The following is a 19,751-nucleotide window of genomic DNA, read 5'->3' on the forward strand; positions in this document are numbered from 1 at the left end:
TATACTGTGAGCTTCATGAGGGCAGGGACCTGTCAGGGTTGATTCCCTAGGCCTTGCAAGGACGCCTGACACATCCTTGGTATTCAGTATTGTGATATTGTGATATGTTCATTTGGTCTTTGACACCATTTCCAGATAACACAATTTCTAAAATCCTTAGAATCTCCAAAGTGATGTATTTTTGTATACTAATGATTGACCAGTGCCTGGCAATCCCTAGGTAGCTTCAGGCTGAGGGGCTGTTCACCTGAAAGACTAGGCCCCAATTAGAGGGTGGGACTTTCAGCCCACCCTCCAACCTCTGGGAAGGGGAAAGGGGCCTGAAGCTTTAGTTGATCATCAGTGGCCAATGGTTTAATCAGTCTTGCCTGTGTAATGAAGCCTCCACAAAAACCCAAAAGGACAGGGTTCGGATGAGCTTCTGGAGAGCTCAACACATGGAGGTTCCTAGAGGGTGGCGAGCCCAGGGACCATGCAAGCCCAGAGTCCCTTCCCTGACACCTCGCCCTATGCCTGTCTTCATCTGTATCCTTTGTGATATCCTTTATAATAAGCCAGTAAAGGTAAGTAATTTTCCTTGAGTTCTGTGAGCCACTCTGGTAATTAATTGAACCCATAGAGGGTGTCATGGGAACCCCAGCTTGAAACTGGCTGGTCAGAAGTTCTGCAGGCCCAAAGGCGAGGCACAGGGGAACAGTCTTGTGGGACTGAGCTCTCAACCTATGGAATCTGAGGCTATCTCCAGGTGGAAAATGTCAGGATTTAATTGAATTAGAAGATCCACGTGAGTTGGGCTATACCTATAGTATTCAAGAGGCTGAGGCGGGAGAATTACTTGAGCCCAGAAGTTGGAAGTTAGCTAGTGGTCTCCTATCAAATAATAACCAGCCCAATCCTGCTTAGCTACCAAGATTAGGAGACATCAGACACATTCAGGGTGACAGGGCTATGAACTCTATATCATGAAAATCTTTCAAAGGTATTTCCTTTTTTTTTTTTTTTTTAAGACAGGGTCTCACTCTGTCAGTCAGGCTAGAATGCAGTGGTGTGATCTCAGTTCACTGCAACATCCACCTCTGAGCCGTAAGTGATCCTCCTACCTCAGCCTCCTGAGTAGCTGGGACTGAAGGTGTGCATTAGCATGCTCAGCTAATTTTTGTATTTTTCCTGGAGATAGGGGTCTCACTATGTTGCCCAAGCTGGTCTTGAACTCCTGGACTGGTCCACCTGCCTCAGACTCCCAAAGTGCTGGGATTACAGGCATGAGCCACTATGCCCAGTCTGTCCCATTCATTTTAATGATTGCAAAGCATTTCACTGCATGGAGGTACCAGAATACCATAGTACTACCCTCCACAGCCAGGTTTCTCAACCTTGACACTGTCAACATTTTGGGTCCAGTAATTCTTTGTTGTGAGAGGCTGTCCTGTATGTTGCAGGATGTTTATTCTCATTTCTATCACTAGATACCAATAATACCGCCTCAAGTTATAACAACCAAAAATATCTCCAGAAATTTCCAAATCACCTCAGTTGAGAACTATTATCCCATAGTTAGATATTTAGGTTGTTTCTAATTTCCTAATATTAGAAACAATGTTGTAATGAACATCCTTATATTTCTTAGTAGAAAATACCTAGAAGTGAAATTCCAGGTCCAAAGAGTATGCAGCTGTCTAAGGAATTTGATAAATTAAAAAAAAAAAAAGATCTCCAAGGCTTTACCAGCGTGAATGACAGTGCCTGTCCCAAACCATTAACCCACCCCTCAACAACATCCTGTTGCCTAGTAGATTAAACACTTTTTCTTAATCCTGGCATTAATAGCTCTCTAGAATTTGTCCCCAACACGTCTTACTTTGTTTTTCACAATTTCTCTACACATACTCCAAGTTTTACCCTAATGTTTTCATTCTTTTTTGCTTTTGCCTCTTCATTCTTGCTGTGCCCTCCACCTGTCCCTTACTACCCTGTCCGAATGTCATTACTTCTGTCAATTCTTCTTTGATGTACCAACCAGACTCTTTTTCTACTTACAACTCCCAAACTATTGGTTTCCTTCCATTCTAAGGGGATTTTCTACATTTCAGGTGGTGTTATTTCGGCACACCTGTACTTTCATCAAGGACAAACTCCTTGAATTATAGGGGTAAAACCTGACCCATTTTAAAATGTCTCCTAGAGCCAGGCATGATGGCTCATGCCGGTAATTCCAACTACTCAGGAAGCTAAGGCTGGAGGATCACTTGAAGCTAGGAGTTTTAGGCTGCAGTGAGCTATGATCATGCCACTGCCTTCCAGCTTGAGCGACAGAGAGACCCTGTCTCTAAAAAGAGATTTCCCAAAGAGCTCAGCACAGGTCCTTTTCCATAGCATGCCCACCAGAACCACCAAGTTCTGGTTAGAAATATAAGCAACAGTTTGCCAAAAAATCTACTTTTATCTCATTTTTCAACATGCCAGAATGAGGAAGGCAAGGCTATTGAAAAACTTCAGTCTAATTCTTGGGTGGGTACAAATAAGTTGGTATTTGGAGTGAGTCACCTAACACCTAACACTAACCTATGAAATGGACCTGATTTCAGATGTCAGGGAAGAAACTGGAAATCTGAAGCTTCTTTTACTGGCAAAAGGGGATACAAGTAGAGTTAGGGGAGATGTTTTATGTAATCTAGTTTAAAATAGAGCACATACTACTAGAAAGAGGAATATGAGATTTTAGGTCCAGCAATGCCAATGACTCATTCTGTAACTTTGATAAAGTCCCATCCTCTCTCAAGGCTTTGATTTCCCTATCAACAAAACAAAGGAGTTGAACAATTTATCTTTAATACTCCCAGTTCCAGGACCCCATGTCAGTTTTGAGTGAGGGAGGCCACCATAATTGCTGTGTTGTACAGCCATCACCACTAATTCCAGAAAATTCGCATCAACCCCACAAGAAACCTCACACCTATTAGCAATCAGTCCAAGCTTTCTTCTTCCACTCTCCCCTGGTGACCCCTAATCCAGTTTCTCTCTCTATGGGTTTGCCTATTCTGGACATTCATATGAATGGATTTATATAATATGTAGCCTTTTGTGTGATTTCTTTCACTTAGCGTAATGTTTTCAAGGTTCATACATGTTGCAGCATGTATCAGTATTTTATTCCTTTGTGTCACCATGCTCTGCTGAAATGTATCATTCCTTTTTGAATGAAAAGTATAATTCCTTTTTACGGCTGAATAATGTTGCATCGCATAGATATACCCTATTTTGTTTAGCCATTCATCACTTGATGGACATTTGGGTTGTTTCCACTTTTTGGCTATTATGAACATTCTTGTACAAGTCTTTGTGTGGACATATGTTTTCATTTCTCTTGGGTATATATCCAGGAGCAGAATTGCTGGGTCCACAGGTGATTTTAAGATTGCAAGTTGGGCCAGGCATGGTGGCTCATACCTGTAATCCCAGCATTTTGGGAGGATGGGGCAGGTGGATCACTTGAGGTCAGGAGTTGCAAACCAGCCTGGTCAACATGGCGAAACCCAGTCTTTATTAAAATTGCAAAAAATAGCCAGGCAAGATTGCGTGTGCCTGTAATCCCAGCTACCCGGGAGGCTGAGATGGGAGAATTGCTTGAACCCTGGAGGCAGAGGCTGCAGTGAGCCGAGATTGAGCCACTGCACTCCAGCCTGGGCGACAGAGCGAGATGTCATCTCAAAACAAACAAACAAACAAACAAAAGAAAAAAAAAAAGACTGCAAGTTTGGAGGTAAAGAGGAGGGAATAAAGAAAAGAAACAGGACCAAGTAAGGAATCAAATGGATCAAGGAGAGATGTTTTGCAAGTTCTCTTTTTGGAAAGAATAGCACTCTGAAATTCAGGACCTACTAGAATGTGAACAGGCTGGTCAGCATATGAGTGGCCACCACAAATTCTAGTGTGGGGTGTAAAGATCTCCACAGGCCATTCATCACTACTGCAAATAGCTATGGTAAAGGAACTGGGGGTATTCAATTGGGAGGAAGCTCTGAAAGGCTGTTGGAGGTGAGGGAGAGTGCCAGTTTGTTCAGGAAGGATTCAGAAAGCAGGACTAGCCAGCAGATGAGACATACAGGTTGTTATAAGAAGACAGTACCCAGAGTGCTTATGACGTAGAGCTTGAGAGTTAGACCTGGGGCTGAGTCTGGGCCTGTTATTTGCTATCTGTGTAAATAAGTTAATTTCTCCTGGACCTCACTCTGCTTGTCTGTAAAATTAGAATTATTTGACATGGTTGTTTGGAGATTAAATGAGATAATATAGTAAATATAATGCAAAGCTATGCACCTGATGAATATTAAGTTAAACCATATAAAACTGCCAATGATTATTTTTATTCTACACAAATGACAATTTCATACTGCTCAATTTAATCATAGTATTCAATCATTACTAGTTATTGTCACTACCAAGGACTAACTGGATTACCTCATAGGTAGTGAGCTCCCTGTCATTGAAGGTATGAGAGCAGAGAACGTGGCAAAGAGGAATCAAATATCAATATTTATATAAGAAGATTACTCTGGGGCTAGCAAGTTAATAAGGAGGTTGTTGCAATATTCCTGGAGTAATGAGGACCTGGCCCAAGATAGGAGGCAAAAGAACGGAGAGAAATGAGTGGGTTAGAAGCAAGAATTAGAATGTGGAAGCCACGCTGGCTGACTAGGAGAGGGGGCTTGAGAAAGAATGGTGCAAGCTTGTGTGATCTGTGTGTCCTAGAGCCTCCGTAGGACATCCCGGAGGCACTAAGTGTCCCCATTCTGGACATTTCTCTGGACTTAAATGTCAATTTAGCCTGCATTTCCTAATGGAAGCCTTTCTGCTTCTGGCTTTCCAAACCCTACCTTCTCTGGGAAGCCACAGAAGGGAAGACTGTTTCCCTTGTGAACCGGCCCTTAGAACTGCCTGAACAGCCTTGTCGGTCTCCACCCTCATTCTATACTTAACCTTAGCATACTCCCACATCTCATTTGTGCTTACCCTTGATCTAGAGTTGATGTCAATTCCGCATTTTCTGGTCGCCTGTTGATTAAGTGATTTTATTTGGCTACGTGGGACCCATTGGGTCTGTGTCCCTGAAGCTTGGCTAATCTTTGAAGTTCTCTTTGTTTTACCTTAAGGATCTAATCTGGGTCCGCAGATGAGCCATGAAAAAGTTCATCCTTATGTGCATTTTAACCTTATGCCCTTTTTTAAAAGCCAGATTACGAAAGGAATCTATACTCAAAAAGAGTTGGGAACTTTGGGCAGTCCTGAAAAGGTCAGGTAAAATTAGGTCCTGAAAACCTACTGTTTGGCAATAGTCACAGAAAGGCAACAGCTAGGCTGGGCATGATATGGCATGTCTGTAATCCCAGCTACTTAGGAGGCTGAGATGGGAGGATTTCTGGGGCCCAGGAGTTGAGGTTGAGGCCAGCCTTGGCAACACAGCAACACCTTGTCTCAAAAAAAAAGAAAAGAAAAGAAAAGAAAGGCAACAGGCAGGAAGGTATGCTTAGGCATTGGAATCAGAGACAGCTTTTCCCACAATTTATAATTTTGACGTTAGACACATTATTTACTCTCTGGTCTTCATTTTCTCATTTGCAAATTGTGGGAAACAATGATACTTATTTTATAGAGCTGCTGTGGGAAGAAGAAGCAGTATATATATTGAACCTGGTTGATGGCCGGCTCTCAATCAATTATGCTATTAGTAATGATAATGTAAGCTAAGTATGAGGCAGTGATATTTGGTAAAAAGAAGAAGCGATATAGATATATATATTTGCCTATTGTTTTTAAGCCACATCTTTTTATTTTTTGAGACGGCGTCTCGCTCTGTCGCCAGGCTGGAGTCCCATGGCGCGATCTCGGCTCCCTGCAACCTCTGCCTCCTGGGTTCAAGCGATTCTCCTGCCTCAGCCTCCTGAGTAGCTAGGACTACAGGTGTGCACCACCACGCCCAACAAATTTGTGTACTTTTATTAGAGACGGGGTTTCACCATGTTGGCCAGGATGGTCTTGATCTCCTGACCTCGTGATCCACCCGCCTCGGCCTCCCAAAGTGCTGGGATTACAGGCGTGAGCCACCACGCCTGGCAAGCCAAAAATTTTTTTTAAATAAAGAAATATATCTTTGTGTTGCAGATAATTGAGAAAATACAAGTAAACAAAACAGGAATATAATGGTTACCACCAAGAGAAACATTTTAATATATATCCTTTTTTTCCAATCATGTAATTTAAAAAACACAACTGTGGTTTTGCAACACATATTTTGTTTGTTTAAAAAACACGTAAATAGGCCAGGTGCAGTGGCTCACCTATGTAATCCCAGCACTTTGGGAGGCCGAGGTGGGTGGATCACAAGGTCAGGAGTTTGAGACCAGGCTGATCAATATGGTGAAACCCCATCTCTACTAAAAATACAAAAATTAGCCAGGCATGGTGGTAGGCACCTGTAATCCCAGCAACTCAGGAGACTGAGGCAGGAGAATTGCTTGAACCCAGGAAGCTGAGTTGCAGTGAGTCGAGATTGCACCACTGCACTTCAGCCTGGGCAACAAGAGCAAAACTTTGTCTCAAAAAAATAAAATAAAATAATAATAATAATAATAAAATATATGTAAACATCTGTGCTATTAAATATTCTTTTATCAAGTGATTTTTTTATGGCCTCACAGACTTCCATAGGGAGGCTGTACTGTAATTTATTTAACATATTTTCAACTGTTGGTTATTTTGACTGTTCATTTTTTAAATGAACATTTGTGTAGTTAAATCTTTGCCCACTTGCTTGATTTTTTTTTTTTTTATCTTCTTAATCAAAAACTTGACCAGAAAGACAGAAAAAGGTAATCCGTTAAGATCTTGTCCTGGCTATCCAGAAATCTGAATTTAAATAAGGAAATAATAGGAAAGTCAATATTTTGACGCAAAGATCATGTTTCGTTTTGAATGACCATCTCCCACAGCTCTTAGCCCACGTATCTGAAAGAACAGATCTGAATGATGGGGCTTGTGGTTGCTGTGAAATGTCAAATAACAGATCGCTTTCTGTATCTAAATATTTATAACAAGAGTGATTTGTACTCCCTCACCCTGAGTGTAAGAGTCACATTACTTTTCTTTCTCCAAATCAAATTTTATTTCAATTTTTTATTTTAATTTTATCTTTTTTCAGTCAGGGTTCAACCAGACCAAATCAAATTTTATATGCTCTAAGCCCCTCCCCCACAGTGCTGGCAGGATATTCAATCTCAATTATTATTGTGACCGATGTCCCACTCCAGGGTCATGTGAAGGTTTATTGGCCTTACTCCAGCCTCATAAAAGCCAACTTACCTTTAGTCTGCTTTGCCACCACAAATACACCCCTCATCTAAGCTGACGTGGCCCCGGAAAGGCCAGCAGTTTTGCTCTTAGCCAGGCATTGGGGGTCCTTGCTATGGCTGGGACCTCCCACTTCCAGGCTCCAGCCTCCCGGGGCACTAACAGCCACCCTCATAGGAGGCTGTCCCCACTCTCCAGGGCAGAGAGTGGCCTGGGTTCTTTTCACTCAAGGCTCCTGCAAAGCCCAGACCCTGTCTGCATTTTGGGGAAGGCTCTCAAAAATCTTTCTTTTCGACTATCTGGCCTTCCATTCTCTCTCCCTCTGAAGCAATTCAGCCTAATTTCCCTCCAAAGTCAACAGCAGGAATAGATAGTTGCTTTCTTGAGCCTGGGCATGGTGGCTTTCTGCCCTGCCACAGTGGCTCTGACAGATAAATGGTCATGGAGGGCCAAGCCCCCTCTAGGGATTGGGTGAGAGAGGGCAGAGGAAAACTGTCAACATTCAGAGCACTGTTTGTAATATTAAAAGACTAAAAACAACACGTCTGTCAATGCTTAGATAATTGATGATACACGCAAACAATGGAATACCATGCGGCTGCTGTGGCCAATATTTCCCGTCCCATATCCCTTTCTTATCATGCAACTCGGACACTTTGCCCATTGAGACTTGAGGTCTATTCCCCTCCCCTTAAAATCAGGCAGGCTTTTATGACTTTTAACCAACAGACTGCAATGGAGGCGAAGCTTTGTGGCTTTTGTTTTTGTTGTCGTTTGGCAAGGTCTCCTTCTGTTGCCCAAGTTGGAATGCAATGGCATCTTTATAGCTCACTGCAGCCCCGAACTCTTGGGCTCAAGGGATTCTCCCACTTCAGCCTCCCCAGTAGCTGGAACCACAGATGCACACCAGCATGCCTGGCTAATTTTTTTTTTTTTTTTTTAATCTTTTGTAGAGACCAGGTCTTGCTATGTTGTCCACGCTGGTCTTGAATTCCTGGTCTCAAGCTATCCTCCTGCCTCAGCCTCCTAAAGCGCTAGGATTACAAGCGTGAGCCACTGCACTCTCTCTCTCTGTGACTTTTGAGGCTAGATCCTAAAAGGTTATGCAGCATCCTTGTTACTGCTGGGACACTGGCTCTTGAAGCCTTCACCTAGCATTTAATCACAAACTGCCCTGAAACTGTGTGAGAAAGCCTAAACTAGCCCCTGCAGAGAGACATAAGGAGAAGCCCTGCAACTGTATGAAGGAGGAAAGAGCTGTCCAGATGGCAGTCAGCTGCTCTAGCCCTGATTCTGTCCCAACTCTAGCCACTATCTACAGTCACACTGCATCTCTCTGAGAGATCCCAAGCCAGAACCACCCTGCAAGTCTTTGCCAAATTCCTGACCCACAGAAACTGAGAAAAAAATAAAAAGATTATTGTTGCTTTAAGCTTCTACCTTTTGGAGTAATTTATTCAGCAATAGACAGAAAGCAGTTCTGTATGCACTGATATAAAGTAATCTTCAACACATAATTTTTAAAAAGGAACAGAATGGTATGAATTCTATGCCCCTCTTGTTTAAAAAATATATAGAAAGAGTCTTATATATGCATATAATTGTGGTTTGCCAACCCCAGGTGTGCTTAGAATCTCTAGTGGGGCTGGGAGCAGTGGCTCACACCTGTAATCCCAATACTTTGGGAGGACAAGGTGAGAGGATCGCTTGAGATCAGGAGTTCAAGGGCAATCTGGGCAACACAGCAAGACTCCATCTCTATAAAAAATACAAAAATTAGCCAGGTGTGGTGGCACGTGCTTGTAGTCCCAGTTACTTGGGAAGCTGAGGTGAAAAGGTCTCCTGAGCCTGGGGCAGTTGAGGCTGCAGTGAGCCATGATTGTATCACTGTACTCCAGCGTGGGCAACAGAGTGAGACCCTGTTTCAAAAAAAAAGGAAAAAGAAAAAAAGAATATCCTGGGGAGCTTTTTTAATTTTTTATTTCTAAAATTTATTTTTATTTTAGATTCAGGGTGTACATGTGCTTGTTTGTTACATGGGTATATACGTACTGGAGGGAACTGGGTTTCTAGCATACCCAATACTCAAATACCCAAATGGTGAACATTGTATCCAACAGGCAATTTTTCTGTTTCTTTCTCTTTTTTTTTGAGACAGAGTTTCGCTCTTTAGCCCAGACTGGCATGAAGTGGCACGATCTGGGCTCACTGTAACCTCCGCCCCTTGGGTTCAAGTGATTTTCCTGCCTCAGCCTCCTGAGTAGCTGGGATTACAGGTGGCTGTCACCATGCCTGGCTAATTTTTGTGTTTTTAGTAGAGTTGAGGTTTCACCATGTTGGCCAGGCTGGTCTCAAACTCTTGACATCAGGTGATCCACTCACCTTGGCCTCCCAAAGTGCTGGGATTACAGGCACGAGCCACTGCACCCGGCCCTGACAGGTAATTTTTCAACCCTTGTGCTCCTCTTTTGGAGTCTCCAGTGTCTGTAATTTCCATCTTTATGACCATGTGTACCCATTGTTTAGTTCCCACTTATAAGTGAGAACATGTGTGTTTTCTGTTTCTGAGTTATTTTGCTTAGGATAATTGCCTTCGGCTCCACCCATATTGCTGCAAAGGACATGATTTTGTTCTTTTTCATGGCTGCATGGCAGGCTTTTAAAAGCTATCAATGTCTGAGTCCACTCAGCACTAATAAAATTAGATCTGGTGGTGGGACCTAAACATTACCATTTTTTTAAAAGTTTCCCAAGAGACTCTTTTTTTTTTTTTGAGACGGAGTTTCGCTCTTGTTGCCCAGGCTGAAGTACAATGGTACAGTCTCTGCTCACTGCAACCTCCACCTCCTGGGTTCAAGCGATTCTCCTGCCTCAGCCTCCCGAGTAGCTGAGATTACAGGCACCCACCGCCATGCCTGGCTAATTTTTTGTATTTTTAGTAGAGACAGGGTTTCACCATGTTGGCCAGGTTGGTCACGAACTCCTGACCTTGTACAGAACTGAGAACTGCTGGTATAGAATAAACCTGGAAAGCAACACAGGAAAACGGGTGCTGTGTTTGCCTCTAGAAAGGTACACCGGGGTAAGAATTGGCTATGAGGAAGATTTACTTTTTACTGTAAACCCTTGACCTTTTTAATTTGTTTACTTTGTGTTACCTATTTCCAAGAACAATCGGAGCTAACATTTTACAAAACGTTTTGTAAAAAAGTAAAATGGCCCAGGCATGGTGGCTCATGCCTATAATCCCAATACTTTGGGAGGCCAAGGCAGGAGGATAACTTGAGGCCAGGAGTTTGAGACCAGGCTGGGCAACATAGGGAGACACCCATTTCTACAAAAATTAAAAAATTAGCTGGGTGTGGTGGCGTTTGGCTGTGGTTCTAACTACTTAGGAGGCTAAGGCGGGAGGATCACTGAGCCCAGAAGTTCGAGGTTACAGGGATCTATAATTGCGCCACTGCACTCCAGCCTGGGTGACAGAGCAAGACCCTGTCTCAAAAAAAAAAAAAAAAAAAGACACTTATAGCAGTGAAAATGAAGCCTGAATAGCACACTAGGAATAGCTCATTGAATAGTGGGAGTCCAGTGGGAGTTCAAGGTCCAGTGGGGCCTCAGAGGAAGTGACTTGTCCCACCTGGGAAGAGTAGGTGGTCAGGAAATGCTGAGGAGGTAAATCCTGAAGTGGCCCCAACCTGAAATGACCTCTTTGCTGGCCCACCATGACCCCAGTGCATACATCATTAGTTACACTTTGGAAAAGCTGTTTGGGAAGGGTAATGGCTATAAAATGTGGCCCTCCGGCTGCCAGTCACCTCTATGAACCCTAAGACCAACAGGAGGGAAAAAATGCCCAGGCTAGGGGGAAAGAGATCCAAGTGCTACTGACGTGATGTCATCAAGGAGAAGCTAATTATTGGCCAGCTTTCCAGTAGCAGGGTTTTGGTTATTGCTCCCCCCACCCACCCCTCCACCCCCTGCCTTTGATTCCCGCTGTGGAGCGCTGGAACATCAGTGAAGGGAAGGTAGCATGGCAGACCAAAGTCTGGCTCCATGGAGCCCCTTGGGATGTGTGTGTGGAGGGCAGGGAGGGACCACAACAGTAAACAGCAGCCAGGGATGCTGAACTACGAGGCAGAGAGGCACCAATGGCCAACCTAAAGTTTCTTTACTAGCAGCTTCTCCAGGCCCCAGGCTACAGCTACATGTTCTTGGGTGCTGGCATGTCACAGCTCCCAGGTCAAAAATCCACCTCCATCGCATCTCAAAATCCACTGCTTGTTAGCTGAATAAACTTGGTAAGTAATAATATTCTGAGCCCCAGTTTCTTCATCTGTAATGCAGATGAATATGTATGAAATAAAATCAAAGAATGATAGGCAGTATTAAATTTGACAGGTCTGGTGTTTTTTGTTTGTTTGTTTGTTTTTCAGATGGGATCTCACTCTGTCACCCAGGCTGGAGTGCAGTGGCACGATCTCGGCTCACTGCAACCTCTGCCTACAGGGCTCAAGCTCCCACCGCAGCCTCCTGAGCAGCTGGGACTACAGGCACATGCTACCACGCCTGGCTACTTTTTTCTATTTTTTGGTAGAAATGGGGTTTCCCCGTGTTGTCCAGGCTGGTCTCTAACTCCTGAGCTCAAGTGGCTTGCAGGCATGAGCCACCACTCCTGGTCAAATTTGGCCAATCTTTATTGGTGTCTGTTATATGCAGGATCCTGGCTTCCAAAAATAGACAAGAAAACAAATACATAAATGAATGAATGAATGAATGAATGAATAAATAAATAAATAAATAAATTTTACCTGCAAGGATGGGAGTGGATTCTTGCATTTGCATAGCACAGGGAGTATAGTGGTTGAGAGTGGGCTTTGCAGTCAGATGTGACTGTGTTAAAATCATGCTACTGTCACTTATTAACTGTGGGACGTTGGGCAGGTCACCTAACATCTCTGAGTCTCATTTCCTCACCAAAAACAGAAGAATCATACTATGGTGCCTCCTCTAAAGCTGTTGTGAGGATTAACTTATATAATGAATGTGAAGAGTTCTGCACAGGCACATGATAAACATCTAGAAACTGTTATTCTGCTTGTTGTGCAATCTATAGGGCTTAAACAAAGGACTTTACACTGATTGCCTTACCTGACCCTCTCCAGGACTCTGGGTGCTAGGGCGTTAACTACCCTTTGAAAGGTGAAAACATCGATGTCCATTGAGGTGAAATGATTTGTCCTCAGCCACAAGGGGCAGCATCAGGAGTAGAACCCAGGTGTTCGTGTTCTGATTCCCGAGACAGCTGATGACTTTTTGGAAACTCTGAATCTGATGGGTAACAGAAACCTGGGGATCATCTCTAGATAAGAAATGACTGTGAAGACGTTCACCGGAAAGGGAAGGAAAGGAAGTTTATCATGCTTCCTTCACAGGCCCTCCTTCACCCTCATCTGGTGGGCCCGTGCAAGCTACAAACAAGGTGAGGAATAAACAAATTAATACATACTCAACAGTGGCCAGTTCGGGGCTGATCATTAAATCAAGACGACCTGAAAGGATGTGACTGACCGTCTAGTTTACACAGGGTGGTCAGGGACAGCCTCGCTGTGGAGAGGGCTGGTGTTTTGGGTGAGACCTGAGAGACCAGAAGAAATCAGGTAGCGAGAACCAATGTTTAGGTCCCTAAAGAGAACAAGCGTGGCGAGCAAAGGGGGCCAGTATAGGTGGAAATCAGCGAGGGAGGTGGGCACAGATGAGTGCCCGAAGCACACAGTAACTTGAGGGCATAGGGAGGGTTTGATTTTACCTACAAATGCCATGAAACCCTCTAAGGATTTTAGCAAAAACTACAATTACATCTTAATTTACATTTTAATTTTTATAGAGACAAGGTTCCGCTATACTGCCCAGGTTGGTCTACCCCTGGGTTCAAGCGATCCTCCCTACTCGGCCCCCCAAAGTGCTGGGATTACAAGCGTAATCAAGCGCCTGGCCTTTTAATTTACATTTTAGTCTTCTGGTTACTGAAATCTTTGATGGGAAATGAGTTATAGTGGGACAAGAGCCTCTAACATTCTAGGAGACCTTTTCCCGTTCGGGGACTCAATTTCCCCTTCTACAAAGGCGGGTGGGAGGGAACAGGGTCCCAAGAAGTACTGGATAAAGACGTGGCCGATCGCAAACGCTGAGCCCTTCAAAACTATGGGCAGAGTGCTTCCGCACCTCGTCTGCTATTTCACCCTGGCCACAAGCTAGCCGCCGAGGCCGGTCATTTGCTCTCTCAGCGGAGGAGTCAACGCCACAAAGGCAGGGGCGGAACCTCCCTAAGAATCCGTGCAAGTGTGGGCTCTTCTGTCCAGGGCAGCAAATCGCGAGGAGGAGAGTAGTCAGAGGGCGGCACCCTCCCCGGTCTGGGCCGAGTTATTGGCTGGTGGTAGCGTCGCTCGTTCGGCATAACTACGTGACGGCCTCGGCCGCGGGCGTTTGCACTGGCTCCGCATCCGGCACCTCTTCGCCGGTGCGTCCCCGCCGCGCCCTTAGGTCCCGCCAGCCGGGCCCCGCCTCCTCAGGAGTCCGAACGATGGGCGGGGAAAGGGACTGGCAGGTCTAGCTCTGACGGCGCCGCGGTGTCCACCTCAGTCCTGCAACGGTGGAAGACGCGTGCCGCGGCGCCTGGTTGCGTGGGGCGGCCCGGCCCCGAGAGGTGAGAATAGGGAAGCGGACTAGGGAAGAGGGAGGGAGCGGTGGTGGCCGCCACGCGGTCAGCGGGCCCCTGCCAGAGTCATTCTGCCTGGGTCCCCGCGCGGTAGAATCCTAGATCAGGGGTCGCCGCCGTGGAGCGGGACGTGCGTCTGGTTATTTCCCGGGTGGTCCGGGGCCGGGCGAGTGGCGCTGCACCCCTGTGATCCGGGCCCGCCCCTCTGACTGGCGGCTGCCCACCCACCCTCCATCCCGCATATCTCGCCGGGTGCCACGCACTCCGCTGCTTTTCCAGTCGTCGTTGATCGTCTCGAACCTAGATATCTGGAATCGGGATCCAGGAGATAGGAGCCACCACCACCTCGGACAGGTGGGGAAACAGGCCGGGACAGGCGAGACGGCTTGGTTATCTTGGTTATTAAAAATCACACACCCACCGGGCGTGGTGGCTCACGCCTGTAATCCCAGCACGTTGGGAGGCCAAGGCGGGCGGATCACCTGAGGTCGGGAGTTCGAGACCAGCCTGGCCAACATGGAGAAACCCCCATCTCTACTAAAAATACAAAATTAACCGGACGTGGTGGTGCATGCCTGTAATCCCAGCTACTCAGGAAGCTGAGGCAGGAGAATCGCTTGAACCTGGGGGGCGGAGGTTGCGTTGTGCCATTGCACTACAGCCTAGGCAACAAGAGCGAAACTCCGTCTCAAGAAAAAAAAAAAAAAATCACACACCCGATTAAGTGCAAAATCAGGACTTGTTCTTTCAGATTCATACACTAAGTTGGAATTATTTCACTGGATGGATGGAAACACTGAGAAGACAGAGAGGGCCCAGAGCCTTGCCTAAAATTACACAGCAAGTCTTTTGCAGAGCTAGGACTTGTACCCAGCTCTCCAAACTCATAGACTATCAGGCTGGGCTCCTTCCCTGCACAGATTGGGGACCACAGTGAGTTAGAAACGTTCAGAACTTAAATTGCCTTCCGGCACCCATTCTAGTTAACCTTTTTTTTCTCCTTATCCCCAACAGTTCTTTATGTGAAATCTACAACTAATATGATATGCAATACTAAATTAAGCAGAACTTTTTGGTTTTGAAAATTGAATCAATAAGAAATGGAGGGCCAAAGCTGTTGGAAAGGAATGAACCCTTTAAAAACAAACAGGAATCTCAAGGCAGGAGATAGCAAGGGACAGAGACTAATAGCTATTGTTTATTGAGTAAATGCTATGTGCCAGGCACTGTGGTAGGTAGTTGTGTTAGCCTTACAAACCAGCAAGTTAGGTAATGTTACCCCATTTTACAGGTCAGAAATTGATGCTGAGTAAAGTGAAGTTTTACCCAGTGCCATATAACCGCTGAACAGTATAGCTGGGATCTGAACAGAGATCTGTTTGACTTCCAGAATATATCCAGTGATTGTCCAAGTGTGGTCCTAAGCTCACTGGTTCAGCATCATCTAGGGTGCGGAGCCCTGGATCTCATCCTGGATTTGCAGGGGTGGTCCTAAGAAGCTAACAGCTCTCTGTATTTGAAAATTATTGTACTGTAATGTGCTGCCTCCTAGGGGAAGATCTAGAGATGAACATACTATGGGCTAGAGGTAATTTTTGAGGGGAAAAAAACATTAATTACACTTTTTATATATTTCTGATTTGACTTTTGTTTTGGAGACCAGGTCTCACTTTGTCATCCAGGCTAGAAGTGCAGGGGCGCGATCTAGGCTCACTGCAGCATTGACTTTGTGGGTTCAAGCAATCCTTCCACCTCAGCCTCCCGAGTAGCTGGGACCACAGGTGCACGCTACCATACCTGGCTAGTTGTTGTAGTTTTTGTACAGATGGTGTTTCACCACATTGCCCAGTCAGGTTTCAAATTCCTAAGCTCAAGCAATCCTCCTGTCTTGGCCTCCTGAAGTGCTGGGATTACAGGCATGAGCCACTGTGCCCTGCCCACACTTTTTTTTTTTTATTTTTTCCCCATGATTGACAGAAGGATAATCACGCTTTTAGAGAACATAAACCCCCAGGCAGATGCTTGACAAGCTGTAATTTCTTGACGTAAGTTTGGTTTTGGCATGTGGGGGCAGAAGAGTGGGGTTGGAGAGTTAAGTGAGAATGGGGAAAGTAACTCCTTTTTCCTTATCATGTAGCTGTTAAATTCTAATTCACTCAACAGATACTTGCTAAGCATTTATAAGGTGCAAGACATGTTCAAGACACTGAGAATACAGCTTTGAACAAAACAGAGCAAGTCACTGCCCTCATGAGAAAGACAATTAACAATGTGTAGTATGTAATGGTGAGAAGAGCTATGGAGAAAAATAAAGCAAAGGGCATAGGAGTGCAAGGCAGGGCTGGGCCCAGGAGGAAGACATGGAAATGGCAGTAATGGCAGTGGTGCGTGTATATATATATATATATTTATTTATTTATTTATTTACTGAGACAGAGTTTCACTCGTTGCCCAGGCTGGAGTGCGGTGGCACGATCTTGGCTCACTGCAACCTCTGCCTCCTGGGTTCAAGTGATTCTGCTGTGTCAGCCTCCCCAGTAGCTGGGATTACAGGCACACGACACCATGCCTGGCTCATTTTTTGTATTTCTTTTTTGTTGTTGTTGAGACGGAGTCTCGCTGTGTCTCCGGGTTGGAGTGCAGTGGCGCAATCTTGGCTCACTGGAACCTCTGCCTCCCGGGTTCAAGCGATTCTCCTGCCTCAGCCTCCCAAGTAGCTGGGACCACGGGCATGTGCCACCATGTGCAGCTAATTTTTCTATTTTTAGTAGAGATGAGGTTTCACCATGTTGGCCAGGATGATCTCAATCTCTTCACCTTGTGGTCCGCCCACCTCCACCTCTCAAAGTACTGGGATTACAAGCATGAGTCACCGCGCCTGGCCTAATTTTTTGTATTTTTTAGTAGAGACGGGGTTCCACCATGTTGGCCAGGCTGGTCTCTAACTCCTGGCCTCAGATGATCCACCTGCCTTGGCCCCCCAAAGTGCTGGGATTACAGGCATGAGCCCCTGCACCCGGCCTGCTATTTTATATCTTTGTTTAACTTTTTTTTTTCTGGTACAGATGAGGCCTTGCTATGTTGCCCAGGCTGGCCTCAAACTCCTGGCCTCAAAGTGATCTTCCTGCCTTGGCCTCCCAAAGCACTGGGATTACAGACATGAACCACTGTGCCTGGCCTCTCTTTGATATATTGTATCTAGGAAGGGACTAATTTATAAGGTGTCATTTGAGGCTGGGCAACCTGAGCAAAGTCCCTGAGGGCAAAGGCTGCTTAATATTTTCATGGACTGGTGATTGGAACATTAGGGCTGCATGGGAGGAAGCAAGACAGTGGCGGTTTCAGGCTCATTCATAGAAGCTTATACCAATGTTTTTAGACCATATTTGGTAGGAGATAGGGAGCCAGTGCAGGTTTTTGGGGAGCATATCGAAATGGTTGACGTCATCTTGCTAATGAATGCGTCTTTTGAAGAAGAGGCATAGTGCTTTAAAAATGTAGGTTCAGGCTGGGCACCGTGGCTCACGCCTGTAATGCTAGCAATTTGGGAGGCCATGGCAGGCAGATCACTTGAGCTCAGGAGTTCAAGTCAGCCTGGACAACATGGTGAAAACGTGTCTCTACAAAAAATACAAAAAAATAGCTGGGCAAGGTGGCATGCACTTGTGGTCCCTGCTACTCAGGAGGCTGAGGTGGGAGGATTGCTTGAACCTGGGAGATGGAGGTTGCAGTGAGCCAAGATCATGCCACTGCACTCCAGCCTGGGTGACAGAGTGAGATCCCATCTCAAAAAAATAAAAAATAAATGTAGGTTCAATATTAGAGGAAACTGAGTGACCATTATACAGGAACTGTGTACTATTTTTGCAACTTTTCTGTAAGTCTACAGTTATTTCAAAATAAAACTGTTTAAAAAAATAAAAAAAATGTAATAAAGTGTTTAAGGCTGAACTATGCCTGCAACTTTCAAATAGTTCAGAAACAACAACAAAACCCATGTAAGTATGGAGACAGAGTGTGTTAACATCTTATGAATTATAAAATTGCTAAATAGGTGAATTGTTAGTGTGTAAGTGTTTCATGTATCATTTTTTCAATTTTTCTGAAGATTTAAAAACAGCTTCAAAATAAGCAATCAAGTAACAGCATAGGTTCAAGTCATGATTCCCCTGCTTACAAGCTACGTGTGGCCAGGCGCGATGACTCATGCCTGTAGTCCCAGCACTTTGGGAGGCCAAGGTGGGCGGATCACTTGGGATCAGAGTTGAAGACCAGCCTGGCTAACATGGTGAAACCCCGCCTCTACTAAAAATACAAAAAATTAGCCAGGTGTGGTGGCGCGTGCCTGTATTCCCAGCTACTCGGGAGGCTGAGTCAGGAGACTCGCTTGAACCTGGGAGGTGGAGGTTGCAGTGAGCTGAGATCGTACCATGGCACTCCAGGCTGGGGAACAGAGTGGACTCCATCTCAAACAAAAAAAAAAAGAAAAGTCGTGTGAAGTACTGGAAAATTATTTCCAAACTACATATTCTAGTCTGTTTATTTTTATTGAAATATATATATATGTGTATATATGTATATTTTTCTTACACTGTAGTTCTTACCAGCCTAGTTTGAGATTTTTCCATATAAGAGAGGAGACTTTGGTTGTTGACTTGTTCACATTAATGTCAGGTCAATGTTAAGACTTCAGGTTTTCCAGAAACTTGAGATCTTTAAGTTGTTATTAGGTTGACTCTAGTTTTCCTGTAATTATCTGATGTATATACACTTACAGAGACTGGCATAGGCAATCCATTAGAGGAAAAAGGTTAGGAGTCAGGATACTTGGGTTCTGGATCCATCTCTGCCTTGAAGTAGCAAACGATTTCACTAATCCGAACCTTTATTTTATTTTATTTTATTTTTTGAGGCAGAGTCATGTCTGTCGCCTAGGCTAGAGTGCAGTGGCGCAATCTCACCTCACTGCACCTCACCCTCTGTCTCCTGGGTTCAAGTGATTCTCGTGCCTCAGCCTCCCAAGTAGGAGGGATTATAGGCATGTGCTACCATGCCTGGCTAATTTTTGGATGTTTAGTAAAGATGGAGTTTCACCATGTGGGCCAGGCTGGTCTTGGACTCCTGAACTCAAGTGATCCGCCTGCCTTGGCCTCCCTAAGTGCTGAGATTATAGTTGTAAACCACTGGTACCCAGCTGAACCCTTATTTCTTACCAAAAAATCATGGCAGTTGGATTTCTTGATCTCTGTCTAGCTCTAAAGACCTGTAATTCAGGAAAACTGCCACTTAATGATTTGATCATTTAGTTTGAACTATCTCATGGTTGGGACAGAGGGTTATGACTGCCTGGAGTGGGCTCCTGACAACAGGTTAATTTTTCTATTGACTCTCACTGCCTGTGGTTTTAGATTGTGTTATGTGTTAAAAGCAGTTACTTAAACACACATAAACAAACACGCATACCACACCATATTCACAACAGGTTGTGAAGTTCAGTTTTAAATGGCCTAGGTTTCTTAGGAAAATCCCAGTACAGGTTGAGTATCCCTTATCTGAAATGCTTGGCACTGGCAGTATTTCCGATTTCTGATTTTTTTTTTTTTTTTTGATATTTGCTTTATACTTACTAGTTGAGCATCTCTAATCTGGAAATCCAAATTGCTCCAGTGAGCATTTCTTTTGAGCATCATGT

At 44.8% G+C, this 19,751-nt stretch overlaps 1 protein-coding gene across 1 annotated transcript in view; it reads left to right on the forward strand.

Moving 5' to 3' along the window:
- The first annotated feature begins 13,810 nt into the window (after positions 1-13,810).
- The window catches only part of SLC26A2 (solute carrier family 26 member 2), a 32,730-nt gene continuing 26,789 nt past the window's right edge, over positions 13,811-19,751 (forward strand). Inside the window, exon 1 of the mRNA XM_025388969.1 lies at positions 13,811-14,047. The gene's annotated coding sequence lies outside the window, so the exon portion shown is untranslated. The remainder of the gene's footprint in view (positions 14,048-19,751) is intronic.

This window comes from Theropithecus gelada, chromosome 6, assembly GCF_003255815.1.
Source record: "Theropithecus gelada isolate Dixy chromosome 6, Tgel_1.0, whole genome shotgun sequence".
In the NCBI taxonomy this organism is placed as follows: domain Eukaryota; kingdom Metazoa; phylum Chordata; class Mammalia; order Primates; family Cercopithecidae; genus Theropithecus; species Theropithecus gelada.